Here is a 26,244-nt window from a genome sequence, read left to right on the forward strand (position 1 = left end):
AAGGGAAGCACATAACTACCTAGAGGACGCAGGCCTGAGTCTCTCACAAATAGAGAATAACAAAGATCTGAAAGCCACTATGGGTGTGCAGCGCAGCAAATGCGTGAGACTATTCCTGTTAATGTTATGTGATTCACCAACTCTAAAGATGTAGCAGATCGATGCATTTCACTCCTTTATCCACATACTATTCAGTGTCTTTACTAATGACATCAAAAATAGAATGGTGTACTATTTCATCAAGTTCAGTTGAACAGTCAGAAGTTTGGAATACATTTGACAGACTGAAATAAGTGGATTATTTTGGCCTTAAGTGAAGAAGAATATGGACTAATCTTTTACTAGCTACAACTACCTAATGGGGAGATAGAGAGAAGATTCAAAATCTTCTTGATTGTGCATAGTCATAGAATAAGAATAAAAACAAGGTAGGGAACTAGGATTTTTCTTAAAGAACAGGAAAAATGATTTTCTTGTAAGAGTGGCCAAATATTGGAAGAGAAAATCAGAAAAGTTGTAGGGTCTCCATTCTTGGAGACTGGGAAGGCACTGAACATCCCTATTTAATTATTGGTATACTGAGGAGAAGAAATGACCTTTAAAAAAACCCTACAAATCTAAATTAATTTGTGATTTTATTGTTATGTATGTATTGCATGTTTATTGTATGTATTTTATTGTTATTGTATGTATGCTGTATTTTTAGAGCAGAATACAATTAAAGAATTTAATCACAAAAGTTATTTTATAACTATTTACTTCATTTTCAGAGATGGCTACATATTTTTAATTAAATGTTATTTCCTCTGTAAACACAAAAAGATTAAGGTTTTGACAGGAGAAAGAGTTTTTCCACTTATCTATATTTTCCTGTGGGATCTGAGCTGAGTTATGCTCTTCTGCAAACACTTTGCACCGCTAACTTAATGTAAGAGTTCATTTTGTCTGCTAAAGCTGATGGCAGATTTGTATTTGTGAAATATTTGAATTAAGTGAAGGAAATGGTGCTTAACGTGTGGCAACTGTTTAATCAGTGAATAACTTAACGTGTGAAGTATTTTCTATGGGCTCATTTATGATAATAGGCATTCAAGGCTCAATCAGTGTAAGCAATGGATTTATGATGTATTTAGTCATAACATAATCCAACTTAAGTACTCTTATTTATTACTATTCATGGTTCAATTCTTTTTTTTCTACATAGAATTTACAGTATCTAACTAAACTCATATAGAGTACTTAGCAGAATTTTTAAAACAGCATTTATTCACATCTGTCTTAGCATATTTTTGCATTCAAATGTTGGACTTCAAAACACAAGTCTATGATCTCATTTGCATAATTACATGAATAGAAGGATGCCCATTTTATTCACATTTCAAAGAAACAATTAGAGAAATCATTAACAAGAAAATTTATCCATTACTCTGGAATTTCTTGCTGCTTTTTGTCAAAATATTGGAGTCTATTTTTCAGTTTATATAATCCTGATTTTCCCTCATAACCTGTTCATTTGCCTTCTGTTTCTTCAAATACCATGCCAAAGAATTAACACCAGAAATTATGATCCTTTGGATACTAACAGAGGCAAAAAAAAAAAACTGTAGATGACTGAATACATCATAAATATTATTCAAATTTTACATATTCCAGAAGTCCTTCATAATGATAATGTGTAGAGTATCTATAAAAGACCCATAAGATTAAATTAGGAGAGAGCAAATTGTCACCTACAGGGATACATAGTCTTGGTTAATTATCCTTCATTGTTAGTATTCTGCTTTTAAAAGGGACTCTTCCTAGTCAAATAAAACAAAGCTGATGTGATTTTCATACATCATTTACTTGAATTTTCTGAATAAGAAAAAGTTATTACTACAAGAAATAAGTGCAGATCTTAGCATGAGACATTTTGTATGATGGTGAAGAAATCTGTATAAATGCTCAAGACTTCTGCATCAGCAGCAGAGGATGGTCAGTTAGCCAGATATTTTCTGGTTATGAGAGCAAAACTTGTGATCTAGCCTGCCAGTTTACTTATCACATCTGAAGGCTCTGTTAGAAAAACAAATATCCTTGCATTCCTTTCAACCCATGAAGAGTCTGGTTGATATACAGTACACATTATGATTATATTGCAGAGGTTAAGAAACTGTCAGTGGAGGAAGTTGCAATGTAATGGAGCTATATAAATGTACAGAATTAAAAGAATTAACATTATGCTGAAGTTTCACATTTAGGTTTTTAACTAAAGAGTAATGGACAGAACTTCCAAGAAATTTTGATCTGAAAGCTAGGAATAAAAAATCAAAATGTAATTAGTGATGTTATTGGTATAGTACTTCAATGTCCATTTAGGGAGATATATTTCACATTGACTAGGAACAGTTTACTTTTAGTTCTACAGGAATGATCAAAATTGTGAATAGAGGTAGGTCAGAAGCAATTTTCTCTGACACAGGCTTTTTAAGTATCTTAATTAAAAAAAAATAGAAAATGTAAAAATTTACTTGGTTTTTGGTTTTCAGATCAGAGAAAATGAAATATATTCAACAACCTGGTAAAGGCCAAGGTCAAATATATTTTTTTAAACTAGATCTGCATATAATTAAAAACAAATTACCATTAGTTTACTGAAACATCTTCCAGATTCTTTTGTTTCCCTTCATTTTGCGCTAGTTAGTTTCAATATATTTTCCCCCATCTAGATCTACAATAACATATCATAGTTCTTTCTGACAATTTTAATTTTATCCTATAGGTCTTAATTATGTTGAATTTCTCCCTGCTTTCTTAAATGAAACAAATTCCTGTTTATCTTCCTCAAAACTGATAATTTTGGATGGCATTAGATTAAGCATAACTTGGGCTCTACCCAATTACTAAACTGTGTGACTATCTGTTATATCAGTTTAGTGGTGAATGTGCCAGTTTGTCCATATTTTAAACTATGCAAATAAGATTAGTTTGCTACTGACTGTTTCAAAATACACTGTGAAAATGCCACTCTGTGTAAGTGAATTTGAATTCTTGAAGGTCAGAACGACTAGACGTCTTTTGATTCAAAATAATTGTAGATCAGTTCAAAACTAATGCTTCCTTTTTATTTCTATGGAAACCACAGTAGAGACAAAGAGCACAATAACACTATTTTATAGAGCGAATTCTTAGCTACAAAGCACTGTTTTTTAGTGTAATCACCACCATTATCTTTGCATTTTCACCAGCAATGAACCAGAACTTGCATGCTCGTAAAAACCTGCATCAACAGATTAAATAATTAATTGAATTAATTAAATGAAACATAAGTGCTTCCTATGCACTTCCATGTCAGAGACCATCTTGTCAATCTGACCTTCTGCTGCCATCTGTCACACAGCAATACAAATGAAACAGGGAAATTAACAACAAAATTATTGCTGGGAAGGTTCAGCCCTTAACGTCATACACCAGTCTCTGCCTCTGACATTGTGAGCCAACATAATAAATAAGAGGCGTTACTTTTGGAGTAATCTTCATACATTCTTTCTTAAACTCTCTACTCGAGTTGCGACTTTGGTTACTACTGAATGATGAATACGCGTAGGGTTTGGCATGGGAGTGTTGTTGCAATAATGTCAGCAGGATGTGCAGGACAGTATGCAGGATAGGTGGTCTGGATTGCCCATAGCATTATTCCATACCACATAACATCATATTGAAGGCTACGAAGGGATTTTGACTGCAGGGCCAGCTACTACCTGCGGATTTGTTAGGCACTGCTTTACAGGTGGTGGGATGTTGCACTGCATTGTGCGTATACATACATACATACACACATATATGAATATATTATATATATGTATATATAAAGTTATCATTTCTACTTTTTTTTTTTTTTCTTTCTCTTTTCCTTTTCAATTTTAGTAAAGAGCTTCTATGTCAAAAGGAGTTCTCTTTTGTTTCCAATTCTTTCTCCCATCCTCCTGTGGGCAGGGAAGAGGGGATAAACAAATGGCTGTGTGGTGCCTGCTAAGTTAAACCATAATACAGGCTAGTAGAAACGAGTTCAAGAATCATGAAAAACTGAGTTTATTTCAAAATTTGAATAGCCAGATCTCTCACATGAAACAAATAAGCCTTGCTTAGACAGCAAATACTTTCAGCTTAACATCAGTAATCAACATGGATTAAGAAAAATGTAGTAATGAAGGTTAACAAACAGAGCTTCTGAAAGCAAGAGACCCTTTTTATAATGTTTTAATGAGCTTATTTGCACAGTATTTCTCCTTTCTCTTTGCTTATTTAGCAAGTTATTATCAAAAACATTTCTTTTAGGTCAAAAGTATTTTTCATTTCATGCAAATACATTAGAGAAAAATATGACAAAAATAAATTCTGAAATTTATATCACATTTTTTTACAACTTATCACTAGTTGAAGGCCAAGTTGCATTATTTTTTGTTGCAGAAATTATGTGTGAAAGCAGGAAAAATGTGTTTTCTTCTTTTCTTTTCCTTTTCTTTTTCTTTTTTTTCTTTTTTTCTTTTTTTTTCTTTTTTTTTTTTTTTTTACATTTGACTATCATTCTGTAGAAGTTGCTATAATGTTTCATTATAATACACAGTCATATGTTACAGTGTTATAAAACAAATAAATAAATACTTGGATGAAGCTAAGATTGTATGGTGCTATGTGACAGTTTCAGTATGTATTATAAAACCTCCAGAAAATAATGACTCTAAACCCTTCCTTACCCATATATTTTTTGAATTAGAGTCTTTTCTTTCAAGGTTTTGTTTTGGTTTCATTTGTTGTTTTTTTTTATTGTCGTTGTTTTTGTTTTTTTTTTTCCTCCCTAAATTCTACTAAAATACTACATATCACCACTTTTGTGGCACAGATCAGAAAATCTAGAAGACTTTCTTCATAAAGTTTCCTTATCTTAAATTTTAAGCATTTTTTTTGGAGTGGGACCATGGTTTTAAACACATTTTTTAAATCTGAATTTCGTGCCTACCAAATAACCTAACAAATACAACTACATGGCTTTTTAAAACTTTGGATTATTAAGTGCTGCCATGACTTCTATCTATATGTAAAGCCATAAAAGACAAACTGTGTATATTGGATTTAATTTCGATATTTACTTTGAGATAAATAGCAAGTTAGTCCAGATTTTTCTACACTCCCTTCCTTCATTTCAAAATATCTATTTCTACCTGCTTTTATCCTTCCCTACAGTTTTTTATTAACAAATCAAAATGTAATTGATGTTATAGTTTATTATTATGGGATATTCTAAAGTTATTTTTCTTTATACAAATATCTTGTTCCCAAAATAGCTACTTTACTATTGAAATTATTTTTATTTTTGAGAAGGAAAACTCTGAGTGATTTTATGCCATTAAAAAAGAGAGTGAATCAATCTTCATTAATGGGAAAATAGGTATTAGTGCCTTTACTACTAAAATGTAGAACTAAACAAAAACAAATTTATATATACACATATATGCATGTACATCTGTATATATGTGCGTGCTGTATTTATATGCATCTAGATATGCACCTAGATGTTATTACAGTAGAAACTAGCAGTTAAAAAAAGGTTTTCCTACAGAATTTTTGTTTGTTTGTTTGTTTTTCATGCTTAGTTAGCCAGTCAGAGGGTAGTAGTTAGTGATCCAACTAGAGGTCAGTCATAAATGACTTCCAGTGGTCAGTCTTAGGGCTGGTGCTCTTTAAACATCTTTATCAAAAAGATAAAGGATTTGAGTGCACCCTCAGCAAGTTTGCTGATGATACCAAGCTGAGTGGTACAATTGATACAACAAAAGGAAAGGAGGACATCCAAAGTGATCTGAATGGGCTTGAAAAGAGAGCCCACATGCACTGAATGACATTCTGTGCCTGGTGTTGCACTTGAGTTGGAGCAATCCTAGACGTGTGTGCAGAGTGGGAGAAAAACTGGTTGAGAACAGCCCTGTGGAGAAGGACTTGGAAGTCCTGATGGACAAAAAGCTCAACATGAGCCAGCAGTGAGCGCTTGCAGCCCAGAAGGCCAACAGTATCCTGGGCTCCATTACAAGGGATGTGGCCAGCAAGGAGAGGGAGAGGATTGTTCTCCCTTTGCTTCTCTCCTTGTGAGGCCCCATCTAGTGTACTGAATCCAGGCCTGGAGCCTCCAGCACGAGAAAGATGAGGAGCTATTGAAGAGGATCTGGAGAAGGGTCACAAAGATGATCAGAGTACCTGAGCACTTCTTCTGTGATGAAAGACTAAGTGAGGGCTTGTCCCACCTGTAGGAAACTCCAGGAGACCACATTGCAACCTTCCAGTACTTAAAAGGGGCTTATAAAAAGATGAAGAATAACTTTTTACATGCTTTGATGGTGGCAGAACAAGGGGAAATGGTTTTAAACAAGAAGAGGGGATGTTTACATCAGATGTTAGGAGGAAATTTAGGTTAGATGTTAGGAGGTGGTGAGGCACTGAAAAAAGTTGCTCAGTGAAATGTATGTGCCCCATCCCTGGAGGTTAAAAGCCAGGTAAAATGTGACCTGGGCAACCTTATTTAGTTGGTGGCAACCCTACCCACAGCAAATGGGTCAGAACTAGATGTTCTTTGTTTCTTCCAGACCAAAGATATCACAGAATGGAGCAAAGAAAAATAATTTCTCCAAGAAATTGTGTATAGGAAGATGGTAATGACAATAATAATAATAATAAAGTAGAATAAGGGATTTTTAATTGAATTTTGTGACTATTAATCCACTGGTTATATTATATATTTCCAATCTTATTCAATCAGTACTTTATGTCTGGCCAAGATATAGTGGTTATTATGTTGGGTGACAGTCACAATACTGCTATCTTTATGAATGAAGGGGTTTCAGCTACCTTCTACCAGGATGCAATTTTCTTTGGCGTCTAGAAATTCCTATGAAATTAGTTTTGGAGCAGCCTTTGAGTCTCTTTTTCTTTAGCTGGAGTGCCATGTTTATCTTACAATAACCAAAGTGTTAGACTCTGCATTTCTTCACTACACAATGACACTGCATTCAATGGAAGGTGTATAGGGACTCTTGGATGCTTTTTGGATACTGGATACTGTGCTTTTTGGAGGAAAGGGAACAAGATTTGTTTTCCCTTAGATCTGCAGGTGAATTTGTATCAGCTTTGCCAATTGCAGGGAGATTTTTAGAAGAAAAATTAAAGGAGAAAAGTTGAATTGTACGTGCTCTAGAGGGTTGTGTAGTAGTGTTTATAGAGTAGTGTTTATGGAGTGAAATAGTCAACACTGGAACTCGTTATGGGAATTACTATAAATGAAGATTTTTATTCAGTCCATGTCAGACCAAGGGAAGAAATTTGCAGAAAGCAAGCCAGATGGTTAAGAGCATTCTATTACAGACCTATGCTGACCCATCCTCAAGTGCTCCAATAGTTGCCATTGTGTCTGTGAGACACTATGAAATCAATAGAAACATGAATTGAAGTTTCACATGCTGCAGGATTGATGGAGATAGAGAATGCATATTGTTGCCCCTAAGATTCAAGATTCTTTACACAGTGTAAGAATTTCCTCAGCTCCCTAGAGAATTTTGTGAATTCAGGGCAATTAGCAACTGACCATTTCAAAGTGATGTTTTAATAATATTGTGCTTTTCAACCTTTTCAGTACTATTCTCTGTCTAACAGATTTTCCCAGCACACATTTTCACTTAGTTTGACAGTTTTTCTGAAGGGCAACAGTTATTTAAAGCCTTCAGCTCTTCTATTAACTAAATGTTTTCTATATTTCTAAAATGTTTATACACTTCAAAGGATAGTTTGATTTAAAGGTATGTCCAAATTCCACCGTAACATGGTTGTAGTATAATATGTAGCAGACCAAGCTAATACCCAACTAAACTCCCATCTCCTTCTAAAAAACTTTCCTTTGTGAGTGCTACTTTCCCCTGAACCTCCAGTACAGTATTGTCCTCTTACAAAAAATTATTTCTGGAAAGTCTTTCCAATGCTGTCTTTAAATATTATTTAAAAAAATAAAATCACTACAACCCCGCTCTGAACAACTTTTAAATATTATTTATTTGCTTATGCTATTTTATCATAATTCTGCATTTTCTGATTTGTTTACAATACATTGACCTATATTCTTGAAGGTATTAAGAGTAAAAAATAGTAACAGGAAGGTGAAATAGTCACTTTACTTTTACAACAAGTTCCCAATAGAAAGGCTTATTTAGGAGACCGACTAGGATTACTCAATTTCCTGCTTCATCAAGAATCATACCATTTTAGTCAGCTCCCTTGATTCTGAGTATGAGGAGATTAATGAAGAAAGAAATTAATTCTCAGTTGCAACCACCTGTAGCTACTAACTTATTCACTCATGCTGTCAGTCCTCCCTGACCCCATCGGACTGTGAGAGCATTTGTCGCTCATCTGAATCTCATTTTCTGAGTATTCTAGAATGATACCTTGGTTTGTGTTACAAAAACAGTTAAATGGAGTGGCTACAAATATTTATGAAATATTTCCTATTAGGAATAGTTGGCACTTATTTCACTGCAGTTCCTCTAGACAACAAATCTAGGCACTATCCAGGCTTCTGGAACGTGACTGCTGGACTATAAACTATTGCTGGTACCTAGATATTAAAATAACTGGGTAACTAAATAACATACTACAGTCCATAGAGAAGTTCTCAATTACCAGATCCCTAATCTTAAAATGTACTTGACTATGTGATTGTAAATCTGTGCACTTGTTTCCCACATTTTGCTGGAGGCTGTGAACTCCAGCATGTCATCACTCAATAAAGAAGGCATTATATCAATAAAACACAGTAGAAGTCTCAATTTTGTAGATAAAATCAGTCTGTAGTAGTAAGTATACACAGACATGATCATACTCCCTATGAAATCTAATCCTAATTTTTTTAAAAATATTAATTGCATACCTCATTTTCTTTCAGTTTTTTTTTGTTGTTGTTTTTTCTCCGTGATCTGGAAAAAATAGTCAGTCACGTACCCCTAAAGACTTGATATTAACATGTTAGCTATATCTGGAGAATTAAGTATCTAGAAACATTGAAACAAAACATACATATGGGTAGTTAATAAGATAGGGGTATGGGAACTATTGAATCATGGCCTAAATCTCTGACTGATCACCTGAGGCAAGCTGTGGAAGCACAGGTGAAGGCAATTTACCTGTGTGACCAGAAGGAGTGGAGCCTGGCTCCACCTCTCCTAGACCCCATTTAAGGGCTGACTGTCAGTGAGGAAGGATCTCTTCTGGAGATTGCTCCTTTTGGAGTTTTTTCTGTGAGCCCAGAATGCAGGTAAGCTTTTCCATTTATTTCCAATTATTCCTTTCTAAGGTGATAATTTTTCTAGCTATATGCTCTGTAAATACCAGCCTAATCACTCTGTATATTTGTAGATTATACACTAGGTTAAAAACATGTTGCATGAAATAAAAATCTATGTGTCCTTGTCAGAGTAACAGAATCACTAATACACTGTCTGAAGACAGATATTTACCATCATTGGCAGCTATCATCTTGCTTATATGCAGTTTACATCCTGCAAATATGCAATTCTGAAGAATATGCTCATCTCTTATGACAGTAAGAGATGAAAAATCACTTTTTTCTCCTTAAATGTAGCTAATATATTTTATTTCCAATATCAGTTGGAATAAAGGGTGGTGAGGTACTAGAACAAGTTCCCAGAGGTGTTATGGAGGCCCATCCCTAGAAATATTGAAGGCCAGGCTCCAAGCAACCCTGGATGTTCCTGCTCATTGCAGGGGAATTGCACTAGATGGCCTTTAAAGGTCATTTCCATCTCAAAGGATTCTACAAGATGAAACTTTTGAGTAAAAGCTTTTCCCACCACTATGCTCAAAATTATTCTAATATTACTACTTTATTTTATAACCAATTATGAGGACAACGATTTTTCATTCTGAAAGAAGCACCCTAGCCACCTGGCTAGGCATATGTGTATATATACGGATATAAGAATATATATATTCTTGCATTTTTTTTGAGGATTTGATTTATAAGGAAGCGGCCTGATTAGCCTCAAACATCTAAGCCAGAAACCTAATTATGTGAAAGCATATGCATAATGCTTGTGGAAAACCATCTGTTATCTGTCTCTGAAGGACAGTCAATCAAAAGTGTCAGATAAAATGTGATAGAAATCATTTCTGAGAAGATTCAAACCATAACTTTTTTAAATGCACGCAAATATAAATACTTAAGTAACTATTCAGGCTTTCAGGACTTGCTTATTTTTGTAAGTAATTTGATGGAAGAATAATCAGTTGTCTAAGCCTTTTTTTTAAATGCTAGAAAGTTTGAAAAGTCTACAGTAATATTGTATTTCATTTTTTATTTTATCTTCACACTTACTAACAAGCAGTGTTATAACAGTTCTTACTAGTTATGATAGAGTTAGAAGAAACTGTGATCTATCTTGCTATTTACAGAAGCTTTGTTGATAGTATCAAGACGTGTATTTTGTATAATCCATAGTTGAACAAAAATACTGAGTACTTTTACTGTCATGATTGATGTCACTTCATATTTTAGAACCAACATCCACACAGCTATGCTTAGCATTCAGTAAGAACAGATATGGCAAATTTCTATTTTAATGTAAATTAAAAAATATAAAAATAATAGAAAAAATGAGAGAGAGAGAGAGAGAGCGCGCAACTACTGCAGTTGTGAAGAGAATAAACCTTTTTATGGTTTTATGAATTTTGGTTATTGGTATTCCACATTGTAACATCATGTAGTGCAGTGGGAGTTAAGAGTTAATGCTCCAGTTCTGGATACCTGTCCCAGAAGAGAAGAATAACTATATACCCCAGAGGACTGTGCTCACAGAGGAGGTAATATCCCTGGCAAAGTTATGGGACCTGGCTTTCTTCCCTTCTGTTTGTACCAACCGCATGTCTTGCCTCAGCATTACAGTAAGGCCTTCAGTTTTTAGGCTCTCTCATTTAATTTACTAGCTTCAATTCTAATTATATTGTACTGTAGTGTTATCTTGCATTCTGAGATCTTATTTAGTAAATTAGTTTTTCTCCTCAGATCATTGCCTCTTTTGTTTTATGCCCATCTCTCTATCCTTTTCCCTTATCCCTTTCTGGGGTGCAGATCTGAAGATTTTTGAGGATTATCCATGAACACAATACTCTTAAAGATTTTTTTTCATTCATTACTTCTCTAGCATTTGGAACTCTGCAAAAACCTGTAAATAGCTGACAGAACCTAGATCAGGAGAAAATTCATATATAGCAGAGTAACAATCTTGTCAATGGGATTGTTCCAGCTATGGTATTGGTATCCAAATAGGTTCATAAACAGCCACTAAAATAAAGAACCTACTGTCAGTAGAGTGAAGGATATTTGATGAATGCTGGCTGTGCACTGGAAAATAAGAGTGTACAGCATTAAACTAGTTATAGTGCAAAGTGTAAAGTGAAGATACAAATACACAAACTTATTTATGACTTTAATATTGTTTAAGTGTGTATTTTATTGGTGCAAGTAAAGCTTTAACAAGTTTTCATCCATTACTAGGATTTTTAAAAAAATCTTTAAAATATATCCTCTTTAATTTATCAAATGATGGCTGAGTGGCTGAGTTTACTAATACACATTGTGATTTAGTGTTAGAAGGTGGCATTTATAAATTTATGTTTAAACTTTCCAAAAATATTCCTCCTAACTCATATTGAAATCTGTTGTTTTAATTAATAAAATGAGTGCAGAGTTGTTTCTGCTTTGTAGAGATGGTGACTGAGCAGAAAAAAAAGCCTGAAATTTATGAGAGAGAAGCTCGTCAAACCAAAAAAGACTTTCTGGTCTTAAATCCTATAGCTGATCTGGAATGGACACACTGGTTATGACAGATCTCACAGAACAGGGGTAGGCACATGCGCAGGATGTACAGATTGTCTGAAATGTATAAACTGACTCTTTGCTTGGATACAGTTTCAGCTGTGTGATGATTTAAGCTTGAGTATTTGCAGTTTTAAGCAAGCTTCTGGGAAATCAGAAATACTGGTGTAGTAGTTAAGTTCTCTTTATTTGGAAAGTAAGTATAGCTAGAAAAGGAGAGCGTATCTACAAACATATAGTAGCACCCAGATCAGGTTTAAGCAAAAATTTTTACATTCCTATCAAACTATAGGAATGCAGAATCAGAACACGAAGGAAAAAAATGAAAGCTTTCCTTAGAATTGCCATGATAATATCCTAATTTGCAAATGTACAAAACAAATAACATTTTGACCTAATAATAGACCTGTATTTTCATTAAGTATAAACAACAAAACTTTTTTGCTGCTTTAAATTCTAAGTCTGAAGAAAGGTAAATGCACATTTTTTTTTCATTTTCCGTCTGCTTCCTACATGTTAAAGTTAACATTTTAAGTTAATTTTTTATTTGCATAGTTTTTAACAGTTAATGGATAGTGCCATAAAGTTATGTGGGGTAAAATAAAAATGTGAGGTGACTGAGTAATGGAGTTGTAAAATATATTCTTCCATGCTGAAAGCTTAACGATGACAGATTACTGTTGTCATTAGAGACTGAGCTCTATTATGTGCCGAATGATTACACAGTTCTGACAAATAAGCTGGAAATATTTTAACACAGATTATTTGAGGCAGGAATATATTTAATTTGAGAAATATCTCTGTGAATGAATATTAGGATATGTGAAGCATCTCAGTGAGTAGAACTGCACGTTTTCAGTTCTGCTAATTTGCCTAGATGTTGAAGTATTAAAATCTACCCTCACAAAACTCAGCTCTTTCCCACTGTTTCTTTTTTCCCAAGAATCATGCAACCCAAGCTTACTTAGCACAACCTCTTTTTACTTTCTCATCACTCACTTCTTTTCTTACTGTCAGAAGCCCCGCTGCTAACTTTCTGTATAGATAAGTTGTACAGCAAAGTGAGTTATTTTTAAATTGTTTAAATTTTATTTAACTGTAATGTGTGTTAAGAAAAGGATCAAATGGAATTAGAAATATCTACGTGCTTCATACATTACATTTTAGGGGAAGTGGAAAAATTACATATTTTGACATGAAAAGGCACAAATCATTATAAATAAATGAAGTTAAATAACTGGGGTAACTATGTAGTCGCTGTCATCACATAAACAGTAACCAGCTGGAAGTAACACATTCTGCTATGAAGTTATTAGAATGATTCCTCACTAATTAGCGCTCCACCAGCAGTAATCTTTGTTGTGTTTTTATAACCTGCTTTAAAAAGTCATGGAAAATTCAAGCAAGAGTATTAACAGGAAGAAAAATCAATGTTCAATAAGATAAATAATAAAAAAGTTAAAATTAAGGTACAATTTTATTAAATATTAACAGAATTGCTTTCACTTTCATGAAGGAAGGTGTTTTGTAGGTGTAGTAATTTTATTTAGATGCCTTAGTGGACCACTAAAAGTCTAGTGTGTGTCCAGTGTTCATCCCAGTCTGTGAGGTCACTTCTCATTTAGAATCATTCATTGATCACTCATAGATCAGCTACTAAGATTATATTGGTCACCCAAATATTTTCAAAATTTATTAGGTTTCAAATATAATGACTAGATTTTAAAAAATAATTTAAAAAAACTATAAATAGTACATACTTTACTTTCTAGGTAAACTTAACAAATACTCTATTTTTTTTTTTTTTGGTTTTTAATTGTCAGAAGGAAATAACCTTGATTTTGTGATTTAACTGTTTTCATTTGGGTGATTAAAGAACATTGCCCACAAAAAGGAATGGAACCAGGAGGACAATCTGCTGGTTTTGGATATATTAGAAGTACACAAAGTCTTTATTTCTGGTAAAGGAATGCTGACACAAGAAAAATATAAGGAAGAAATCAAGATATGTTGAAAAATAAATTATTTACTGCTTTTAAATGGAAGAGCAAAAGGGAAGAAAAATTCAGTGTTTAGTTGTTCATGGAAGGCAGAAAAAAATCCAAGCTTAAACATGAGAATATACAAGTGATTCCTCTTTAATGCTATTTAAGCATGAATTTGCTCAAAGATAAATACCAGTATTCTGATATCCTTGCTTGCAAGATTCGGTATGTGACTTTTACTGAAGTTAACACAATCCCTAACTGAAGGCTACCTAACTACTGTTTCACATAAGTAAAGTGATCACAACATGGTAGATGTGGCTAGTGTACACTAGGCATGACTTCTCTGTAAATCCAAAATACTAGTTTTTGGTAAAAAAAAAAAAAATAAAAGAAGCATTTACAGGTAAAACCTTAAGGAATAGGAGTGTTTATATAATAGAGGAAGCAATAAGGACTTTGTTTATTTCTACTGTCTTGCAGGACACATCAGTCACACTTTTTGTAAGATTTTTACCTCTAATATCACATGTATTTATGCAAAATTTAATTTAAGAATTATTGATAAGTGCAAAAATGTGATGTATGCAATAATGAATTTAAAATAACTTATTTTTGATGAAAATGTAGCCGGGGATTACTCAAACTCTATTTCAGTACTCTTTAATATGAAAAGTTTTGCCACAGTGATTTTAATCTTGCAGTAGACAAATAAAAATGTTTGTCTTCACTCTTAACAATACAACAACTCAAATGACTTTATGGTAACTTTTTTCTTTTTTTTTTTTTTTAACACAACCCAGGTTGTTGAAGAGTGTGTTCTGGGTCATACTTTACTTCATTAAAATATACTTATGACTTAAATCTTGTCAGTAATTGGGATTTTTCCTACATTCATAGCTGGTACTGATTAGCAAAACTTTAACATTTTTCCTTATTTAACACTATTATTTTTTGGTTAACAGCCACACGTTGTGATGATTTTAAAATTCATGTGTTGCTGAGGTCACTAAAAGTAGATTTATCTCATCTGAATTTAGCTGATTAAAAGATAGTTGGTTTAACTTCACCTGTTTCTTGTGTTACGTATGGGAAGAAACAAATTTCTCAAAGACAAGTTGGCCTCCTTACATTTATTACTTTGATTTTTGATGGCGAAGTGGCAGTTAGGTATAATGAGCTAGACCTTTGATAGGTACTTTGGTTAGACTGAATGAATCCCGACTTAAATGGTATTTCAAAAAAAGTCATTCTGATACTGTTTTAAATTAAATTTTACAAACATTATAGACATAGTGAATTTGAAAAGTCCACAACTTTATTAGTCATCCTAAAAAGGTTTGCTTTTTACATTGAAAATAAGTTGAACATAGCGCTCTGCTGTTTCTTGATTGTTCTAATAATACTTGACAACAGTATGTGACTTTATCTTTCTGTAATGCATAATGTAAAAACAGGTTAACATATATTGTATATTTCTCTGCTCCATTACAATATCTGGATCTATTTGGGCATGCATTTCTTGTGGAATTTTGCTTATGGAAATTGTATTTTCCATTAACTGATAAGGTACTTTAAATGAAAGGCAGATATCAATGTCTAAAAAAAACTGCCAGAAGAAAATATTTCAAATAATAGAAAATGTTTAATGAGCAGTTTTATTTTTAAGTTATGTATTGAGAATTAGTTTTATTTCTGGCGTGCATGTACAAATACTTGAGATAAGGCTGAACAATTTTGAAGGCAATTCAGTTTGATCTTCCTTTTCCTATTTTTGTAAATAATTTTCGTTGATGTAATTTTGTTCGTCAATCCAGAGGAAAAGTACTGATTGTTTTTATTACCTAGCACTCAGGTCTGCAAATACCATTAGCAGCAAGACTTTTTAGTATAGCTATCAGGATTACAGCTATGTTCAGCAAACAGGACATCAGAAAAAGGGAAGAATCTAAAAACACTATTTTTATTAAGTTTAATTCTTCCTGTTATGATTATGTAAGTTCTAACTCCATGCAAAAATTTATTGTAAGATTCTCAGACTATTAGGAACTTCATCTGTAAGGGCTTCAATGCCCAGAGCAGTCAGTGGTAAGGGAATTCTATGCTAAAGTTAGTTTGCCACTGGATATCACAATGGAATTACTGGGCTCAGTTAGATATCTAAATCATCATGGACTACTGAACTACTTGCTTTTCTTGCCTCAACTGTATTGAGTGAAGAGCAATTGCTGCATATAAAATATATCACTTAATTATAAAAGTATCAATTTTTAATTTTTAAGATTTTTTATTAAAATATGAAGAAAAAAGAGAGCAATAAAAGCATAAAACTAGTATGACGTGACTTTTTTTTGTGGAATAAGTAAATATATATCTAGTTAATGGAAGTAGTTGCAGTTCTTAGTGAATTTTCAAGGTGCTCAGCAGAGACTTTTGATCTAATCTTAATCTTCCTGTGCTTCATTCTTGAAAGCAGTTGTTTACAAATGTATGTGATGGCATGATTATGGATTATTACCTCTGCTGAGATAGGTCTTCTAAAAGTCTAGTAAAGACAGATGACCAAACTTCTATTTTATTTGAATGTCTGATTGCAACTCTATACATTCCATTTGAAAATTTGCAAATAACATATTTACGTTGACTGAAAACAAAGTCACAAATATACAAAAAATTATGATGCCTTCCAGAAATCCCAAAACCTATTCTCAAATTCCTTTCCCAAATCAGAAAGCGTATTTTTTTTTTGCTGCTCACAGGACTGCACTTAGCCAACATATTAAAATGCATGAAATTATTTGCCATAACTTGATCTTGCCATAGTTAAATTTCATTTTGAATGCTGTTATAGTTTGAAACATAATTCAGATAAATTGATTTTTCACCATTTAAATGAGCATTCAAATCTATATTAAAAAAAAAAAGCTAAATCTGTGAGCCATTCTTCATTTAGCACAAATTCTCTTATGATTCAATACATATCTAGATTGAATTGCACAAAATACTTTTAGTATTTTACCCTGTCTTGGCCGCTTTCCATCAGAAAAGCATATGATGTCCCCATACCCAGCTTCCATACTTTTTAAGGAACTCCTGGAACTGGTAATGATTCAATCCTCCGGACTTCATGAAATTCACAGCTTTGATAACGATTTGCACAACATTATACATTGTTAAAATTTTCACGCATAAGTTTTCTTGATTTGTGATGCAGTGATATTTAATCAAACATGAGTTACTGGATGCAATTGCTTTTACTTCTAATAATTACATATGTTTTTTTCTTCAATAAACCATTACAAAATTGTCATCAGTAGCCACAACAGATACATTGACAGCAGTTAAAGAAAATCGCTTTAATGTAATTTTTACAGCTTCATACGAATCAAGAGATTGTGTCTCTTAATGGCATGAAAGCAACCTTTTCTTCAGTGGCATTATATTAATTATCAATATCTTCAATGAAAATGGCAAGCTGAGTCATCTCATAGAATCATCAAAGAATCTTAGAAGGGTTTGGGTTGGAAGGGACATTTAAGATCATGTGTTTCCAACTCCACTGCTATAGGCAGGGATACCTCCCTCTACAAAGCCCCATCCAGCCTGGCCTTGAATGCTTCCAGGGAGGTGATGTTCACAACCTCACTGGGCAACCTGTTCCAGTGTCTCACCACTCTTACAGTAAGGAATTTCTTCTCAACATCTAGTCTAAATCTACATTCTTCCAGTTTAAAACCATTTCCCCTCATCCTGTTGCTACATGCCCTTCTAAAAAGTCTCTCCCCAGCTTTCCTGTAGGTCCTCTTCAGGTACTAAAAAGCCTCTCTGAAGTCTCCTAGGAGCCTTCTCTTCTCCAGGCTGAAGAGCCCCAGCTCTCTCAGCCTGTCCTCATAGCAGAGGTGCTCCATCCCTCTGATCATCTTTGTGGCCCTCCTCTGGATCGGTTCAAACAAATCCATGTCTATCATATATAAAAAAAAAAAAGCATAAAATTCTAAAATAGCATCTTTACTCTACAAATTTATTTTAATGAATTTCTTATTTCTTCAGCTTGCTTGGCTATTGTTTGAGATAACTTGATCTCCACCCCCTCCCCTTTTTTAATCCAGAATAAATTTTATCTGCCAGTCTTCTCATACGGTGCCTAATAAACCCGCAATCAGTAAACTCACTGTTCACTGAGCACTTCCAAGAGTAGTCTATCCACAACCTCTTGGCATCTGCCCCAAACTGTATTTATTTTTGAAGCTGCTGACTTCATTAAATGTTTAAAATTATTGTTAAAGCCAACATTCTTTAAAGCAAGACTGAATACTATTAGGATGCCCAATGTGCAATTTTATGACAGGCAGAATGCTGTAGCTGTTGGTATCAGACTTCATGCTTGGCTGGGAAATGCAGATGTTGATGGATGTTCATGTATATAAGCATATGTGCATGCATATGCTCATCAATATGATTGTGGAGTATCATCAATCCACCACATGTATTGCAATGCTGAATCTTTACTGAGTTTTAAATAAATGAGGCTTATGTATCATCAGATACACTATACAGAATTATGTAAATACTCTAAGGAAGATTAAAGCCCCAAAGCATTAAGATCAAATTCACTGTAATGAAATAAAAATTAAGTAAATTAAAAATAGGCCATTGTCAAAACACAGTTTCACCTGCCATTAAATTGTATTTTTTCTATATAATTCTTATTTAATATCCTAAAAAATATTCTAGTATCTTATCTTACAATCACCCTAGAATATTTGCAGTGTCTATCATTTGAAAGAGCAACAATAATCTCTGTCAGTAATCTTATATAAGAACAGAATAATTGGAAGAGACCTTCAAAGATCATCTAGTCCAATCATTTGACCACCCCAGGCCTAACCAAAAGTTCAAATGTATTATTGAGAGCAGTTTCCAAATGCCTCTTGAACATACATAAGCATGGAGCATTGATCTGCTCTCTAGGAAATCTGTTCCCAAGTATGGCAAATACATTTTTCTTGATGACCAGCCTTGAATCTTCTCTGGTGTATCCTTTTGCTGTTCCCCTGTGTTTCCTGTCGTACATAGGTTACCAGGGAAAAGAGATCAGAACCTCCTTCTCCACTTCCCCTGATCAAGAACAGTATATTGCAGTAAATAGGTGTAATATGCAGTAAAATAACCCTTCTGCTATTAAAAGAATGTTCTCAGAATACAGTTGTATATTGTTAATCAGTCAATATGATCACCATGTTGAACAGATTACTTCAAAAGTCACTTTAGTCAGAATAATAGTTCAGTGGCAGTAGAGCCCACGTGTAATGAAGTGAATAAGTTATGAGGTTAAAGTGTAATTTACAGTTCAAATAGATATGAAGGAATCCTTGGAAAAGGAAATTTAAACATACTCTTCAGGGTACAATTGCATTTGTTTGATGTAATAAACTGTTAGAATATAAAGTTGTGTGATTATTATTTTTTTTTTAACGAGGATTTCCTCACACCACTGAGGTTTATTTTTATTATTCTGTAAAAAGCCAGAAAGTCACAGACAAAATAAAGTTGATCATAAAGTGTAATCATTTAAATACTGTTCTGAAACAGTCTTTCTTCAAAAAAGTAATTGAGAGAAATAGTCATATTTTAAACGCCTATCTCCATGTATGAAACTTGTATTTCTTTGATAGTTTACAAAAAGCATATTCAAAGCATGTATCATTACTAATAAATCTATTCAAATATTTCTAATCAATTATTTCACTTGCATTAGCAATTATGAAATTAAAACTATTAGGAATTAAGGTAGCATTGAACCTACTGGAAAAAAATAATAAGAAAAAAAAGTGTCAATGAACACTTCAGTAGATATGCTCTCTACCAATTCTTTAGTTATTATTGAAAGATTAGACAAAATATAATTTGCCTTGTAAATCACAGTTCAGGTCTGTTTCTGTAGGAAACCATGGTCCCTCAGAAAGTGTAGTAAGAAATTTGTGATGAATGTAATATTAAGCTAGTTCTGGGAGCCCCACACAAAAAGCAGCTGAGTAGTTGTGATTACGGTACTATTCAAGTCACTCCAAGTCAGTATTATATTCCACACATTTATTCCAGTACATGCAGGATTAAATAAACAAAAGCCACAATCAGGTGTCATACTATAATTCACAATTTAGGATTTATAGTTTTTTTTGCACCTGAGCTGTTAGTGGCTTTGACTAGATTTCCTTTGGAACTGTAAGCATTAGATACTTAACAACAAATGCAGAAAGTCTTTAGGAAATGTAGCACAAGAAGCTGTGGGATCAAATTCAGGCATCAAGTACTATGACAGTTGCTTGTTCAGCGTCAGAATTTTAGAATGATTGTAGGCTAATGCACCAAGAACCACAATTCTCAGCTGAGGTCTGCAGAGACCTGGCTAGATGCCTCATACTGGCTTATTCTTCTTTTTCTCCCCTGAGAGAGTAAAATCACAGAAACAACTGAAGAGTAAGAATAGAAATATGTCCAAAGATCACAACTCTCTGAAGAGATGTAAACTAAGGCTTCAGAAGTGTAGGTCGCATCCTAGAGCCTGTTTCTGATTTTATAATATAGTTATCTCATTATGTTTCCGTAATATAATGGCTCCCACCAGATTCTGGTATGGTAAGTAATGAGATACAGCAGAAAAGAGAGTTTAATTTATCTGTACTAATGAAAATATTTATATGTCATGCATAGCAGCACTTAACACAATGTAAGTAAAATCCCCAGTTATGCCAGTGGTTTGAGTACATTCCTAATCTGCAAAAAAAAAAAAAAAGCCAGTTTGGTCTTCTGCCAAAATAAATCACTCACAGAGGATATCACAAATGGTAATAAGATGAGAAAGCATGACCTCTGAGGAGTAATCATGGTTTATTTAGATGAGAAAGAACACAGGGAGAAACACAATGATTTATTTGCAATTTAACCAGCATCTTCATAATGAGGGCAGTGAAAAGCAGCTCTTGCTGTCTGCTCTATGTCCTTTATGGGAGTAGTTTTAGTTTGAGAGATATTGCTTCTCTGTCTTCCCAAGTTTGAAACTAGTGAGTTCTGTGATAATACTGGAAGAACCTCTGATTAACTGGAGTCCTAGAGTGATTTTAAATCTTTCACTATGCCTGCCTACATCTATTACTTAACGGAAGAAATGATGTAAAATGGATGTAAGTAAAGTATCAGTAAAAAGTTACACAAAATTTAAAATCACCAATATATTGCCCATTTAGCTTTAGTCTTTCCAAGAGAAATGAGCATAACCATCAAACATAAGAACTGCATGAAGCATAGGTTTCTTATGATTTGTTATGATGTCAGATTTTCATTCAGCCAGAAAAAAATCATAGGTACATAATATGACACAGGTAATACTAACAGTAATGAGCTTCAGTTGAGATTGCTTGATAGGGAATAAAGACATAGCTGTTAGCAAAGCGTAAGTTTAACTTAAATGAAAACTGTAGCAAACTTTCCTGGTTAATGAGATTCCATGTTAATCCCCCATGCTGAAAATCAATTCTTTAAAGCCTTTCACAGCTAATGGATCATATACTACTCTTTGATTAATACCAACAATCTAGTTTTAATGCAGTGAAGCAATCAAGATCTTTACCATTCTTTTTTAATAATACTTTTTTTTTTTTTTTTTTTTTTTGTGGATAGAGAACTAATATCCCAAAATAATTTTAAAATATATATTTCTATATGAGAAAATCACTGAACTCAATCAACAGCAGACAATGTTGAACTGCATTTAGTAGTGTAGGTAAAGAACTTTGTTGATTTAATAATACTGATTGTAAATTCTACATCTATTAAATAATCAAATGTCAATGCTTACCATTAGCCTTTTGCACTGAAATGTGTTTTGGCCAGCTTTGCTCATCAGATGCTGAAGGAATAAAGTTACTGATGTTACAGTATAAATATTAAAGTGTTTTGCATATTCTAATGATAAAAATTAGCACGACCATGTTTTTTTCCTCAACTCTTGTAGTGCCCTGTGGTAGATATTCTGCAGTGGTGCTGAACATTTCCCTCTAAATGTATGTGAGAATTATAGTATATATAATTCCCAGTCCTATTGAGGAGATGTAAGAAAATATGGCATGGTAAATTAATAGTCTAGGGGTTAAAAAAAATACATAATAAAAACTAATGTACATTCAAAGAGATAAAATGTGATTTGCTACCCTGATTCAAATCCTCTGTTTGATTTACAGGGCACTTGCTTTAAGTAATACACATAGCATGAGACATTCATAGTTCACTGAAAAATGTGCATCTGGTTGATGAGAAACCAACGGACGCATGTACTTAGGTATAGTCAGCTTTTAACAAAGCAGAAGCAATTTAAGGAAGTAACTTTCATAGAAGAACCTTCATAGTGAATTAGTAATAAGAGTATGTTTAGAAAAGATATGAAATCTACAGGAATGTCCTTCTTTATTTCAATTTTGAGCACTGACTTTTTGTTGGTTTGTGGGTTTTTGTTTGTTTGTTTGTTTGTTTGTTTGTTTTCCTTAGGGAAAAAACACAATAATGCAGATTAAAAAGAAACAACATGCTATTCTCTGAAGGAGTTCCTGAAAGTCAGGGAGAGGAATTTTCACATACATTTTCAAGTCACCAAAATGGGATATTGTACATAATATTATGAGTGAATAAATGAAATAATTTTGAAAAAAAAAAAAAAAAGAAAAGCAAACAAACATAAACCAAACAGAATAACGGGGCCACAGAAGGAAAAAAAATAATAGTTCATGAAGCATTGGCCACTTTGAGTTACAACTGAATTGTTCACTTGATTTGAAGTTCCTTTTCTTGATTTGGGAGGAACAAAAACTAAGTCAAGCTATTATACATAAGTAGATCACAGTATTACAACCAATGAAGAGTACATTTGCAATAAAACTGAAATGAAACCTATAATGAAGTTTTACATGAAGATACAAAGTATTAATTATATGGCATTTTTCATACAACGTATTTTTGTGTTTTTATAGATGTATATTCATATATGTAAGGAAATAGAATATATTTCAATGATAGAAGTTTCTAGTGTGATTATAAGGTTGTATACTTAATTTAAAAATATTTATGATATTTGCATTGAATCTAACAAAATTTTATCTTCATTCTGAGAAATGTTTCAGAAAGAAATATAACAAATGATAACTTCCCAAAGCTATCTTTTAGACGGATTATCCACTAAGGTTTCTCCCAGTTCCTTAAGCTCTGTCCTAGATGCACACTAATTCCTTATTTACTGAGACCACTCAGGAGTAAGACAACAAAATTGTCATTAAGACCTTTACCCGGTACCAATTTTTCCTTTTGCAGTTGTTCTGTGCATACATCCATATAGATGTCTCTAGTACACTGGCAGTATTTGAACTTTTTTACCTAGGATAGCAGGCCAAATAGAAGTAGTAGTGATTCAATTAAGCTTTTGTGTAGTTACTAGTATTTAGACAAATGCCAAAGAACATCTGGATATGCTTTCCCACCACAATGAAAAAAGAGTTAACTTTTCTTTAAACTTTATAAGTCAATATCCATACAAAATTCAGGTCGAGAGTACTTGCATGTCTGTAGCCAGCAGCTCTAGACGTGAGGTGAGGAGGATAGCAAGAAGTGGAGGAGCTGGTATCTTGTACTATTCAGAAATGTAAGTGAACAGCTTTATTGCATCTCTACACCAAAGGATTATTCAATATATTGTTTTGAAGTAATAAAAGAGAAATTACAAATCAAAATGCAGAAAAAAAAAACCTATGGGAGATACGCAGCTTATCTGTGTCACTCTTACAAAAACAGCTCAACAGTTTCTAAGTAGACCAAAAACTGCAACATGCACAAAAATAAATAACTAAATGAATACAAATAATGCTAACCTTTTAAATTAGAAATATGGAAGAACTAAAAGCCACTTTCTCCATTCGTTTTTTTTTTTTTTTAATTATTATTTTATTTTACCAACTGCTTAATTTTTTAAATCTAAGTTATAAAAGGACTTTGAACAACAACTGCAGCTAATTATTAGTTTTGAAAAATCTTTTTCAAGTACTCACACAAAATGTTATAAAAATGGTATTGATAACCAGTTTTGTAAAAGTCACATAGGGACTTAAAATAATGGAGAGAAATACACGTCATATAGAAAGAAAGTCTTCTTACGTCTTATAAAAGTAATTACTCTGCAGTTGAACTGATACAACCATTACAGAACAATTATTACAATGTGAGGATAATGGTTACTAAATATGTATTTTTCTAAAAGGAGTTACAGTAGCCTAGTAAGGCTGAAAGCAATTAAAACTTTACAGTGTAAAATGTAATCAGCTTGATTCATTCTGTGAACATATAGGAAATGTGGTGTTTTCTGCTTTGTAGTGATTTGCATTAATGTGTAAAGCAGCACCTCAGCTGAATCTGTTTTTAATATGGGTTAACTTATAGAGAATTCTGCCTTATTTGGCCTGGAAGTATTATTTTTATGGCTGCAAACAACTGGGCTTTTTTGAAATAAACCTTATTTCTATGAAGAGGTGTATTTTAATGTAGACATTGATGGTGTGGGAGACCTGACCATCAGAAGTTTCTGCTGACCTAAAGAATTTACTACAAGGACAGAAGTACTAAGAAGGAATCTAGTGAGAAAGTTACTGAAATAAGAACAGAACTGGCATGAACACACAGAGTGAAACTATTTGAGAGCTGCTTTACCATTGGATTTAATGCTGTCTTGCCATACAATATAAAGAAATGTGATAGGTCTTTACTAATAAGAAGTGGTGACTTAAGGCGTGACTCTATCAGACTGTCAAAATCTCTGTTTTGATAAATATAACAAAAACAGCTTCTAGACATGATATGCAACTATACTCTAATTCTCGTATGTTTTCTTTACTTATTTGCTTTGTTAAATGGCATGTCTGATGGTAGAGAGAGATTATGAAACAAACCAACAAACGATAACACAGCAGCGTTTGGACAACTTTGTGTAAATGATATATGCATTCCATACAATTCAAATGGTTTTACTGCTATTTTCCCCAACACGTACTCTTATTCTTAGATATTCACTTGTTAGAAGACTTCAGATGAAGGATTGAATTAAATTGTTTCCCTTATTTATATGGAATCATCTGTGCATGAAGTTTGAGGCACGAAGCAACAGTAGGTTACAAACAGTATTACCTTTTATACACTCTCTTGAAGCTTTTCAGTAATTAAAGACTACACACATACTAACAAATATGCTTATAAAAATTCTCATTATAGTTATCTTCATTTTAGAGGTATGACTGAATGTAATTAGCCTACTTTTTGCTCTAACTAGTGGCTGAAGTTGTTGAAATGCCATGTGGTATATATTGGGGATTGCACTGAAATATAAATATTACCTAGAAGCTTTTAAGAAAATTGATTTTTCTAAAATTTGTCCAGCAATAATTTTTTACAGATTTCAATTCCCAAGTGAGGTCTGGATGTTGAATTCCTTTCATCCTAACAATAGATTAAGTACTTGCAGGAGGAGTACAGTATGGCCCAATCATATGTGGTGTTTCGCATGACTTAGGATCAGAATATTCTGCTCACTTAAAAACTGATCATATTCTGAAGAACCACTGTGATTTCACTTTGATGTAATTTTATGAACAAATGAGTTACTGAAGTTCAAAGCATGCAGTTGAAATAAGACAAAACTTAGCGTGTCACAGCTAAAAGTACTGTCATACAGCCTCTGTTCATAAATGTAAAGTACCTTAAAGTATATGAATAAGGTGACTAACAGATGAGATCACTTTGGAGAGATGTACTGAGTTTGTAGTTACTAGATGTGGCCACAAATAAAGGCACCGAAGAAATACTTGCTATTTATTCAATCTGTCAATAGAAAGAGTTAATAGCTTGTATGTGCCATGTTACTAGTTTTATCTCTGTGTCACTTAGCCTGTAATCAACAGTTATGGAGCTATAAAACACATGGATATTGATTTCTTCTAAGAATAGTATTAGTCATTATATAGCCCCCAAATGTAGCTACTTTCAATCCTTGTGCACCCTAGCAAAAAAAAAAAAAAAAAAAGTAAATGCTGATGGCACTACTATATGATTATTGATTGCTTCTATAGAATTATGTTTCCTTCAATTTCATGATTGATTTTTTTCTTTTAAAATTCACATCTTCAAAAGGGTGTTATTAAAGGTCCATGATGATTTTAGCTGCCCTGAATAATTTTTCTTCCCTGTACTGATCTGAAAAACTACATTGCACTGTGCACAGTGTATTAAGGTAAAACATTCAGACATCCTTCATCCTCA

Source organism: Meleagris gallopavo, chromosome 4, assembly GCF_905368555.1.
Source record: "Meleagris gallopavo chromosome 4, MGAL_WU_HG_1.1, whole genome shotgun sequence".
Lineage (NCBI taxonomy): Eukaryota > Metazoa > Chordata > Aves > Galliformes > Phasianidae > Meleagris > Meleagris gallopavo.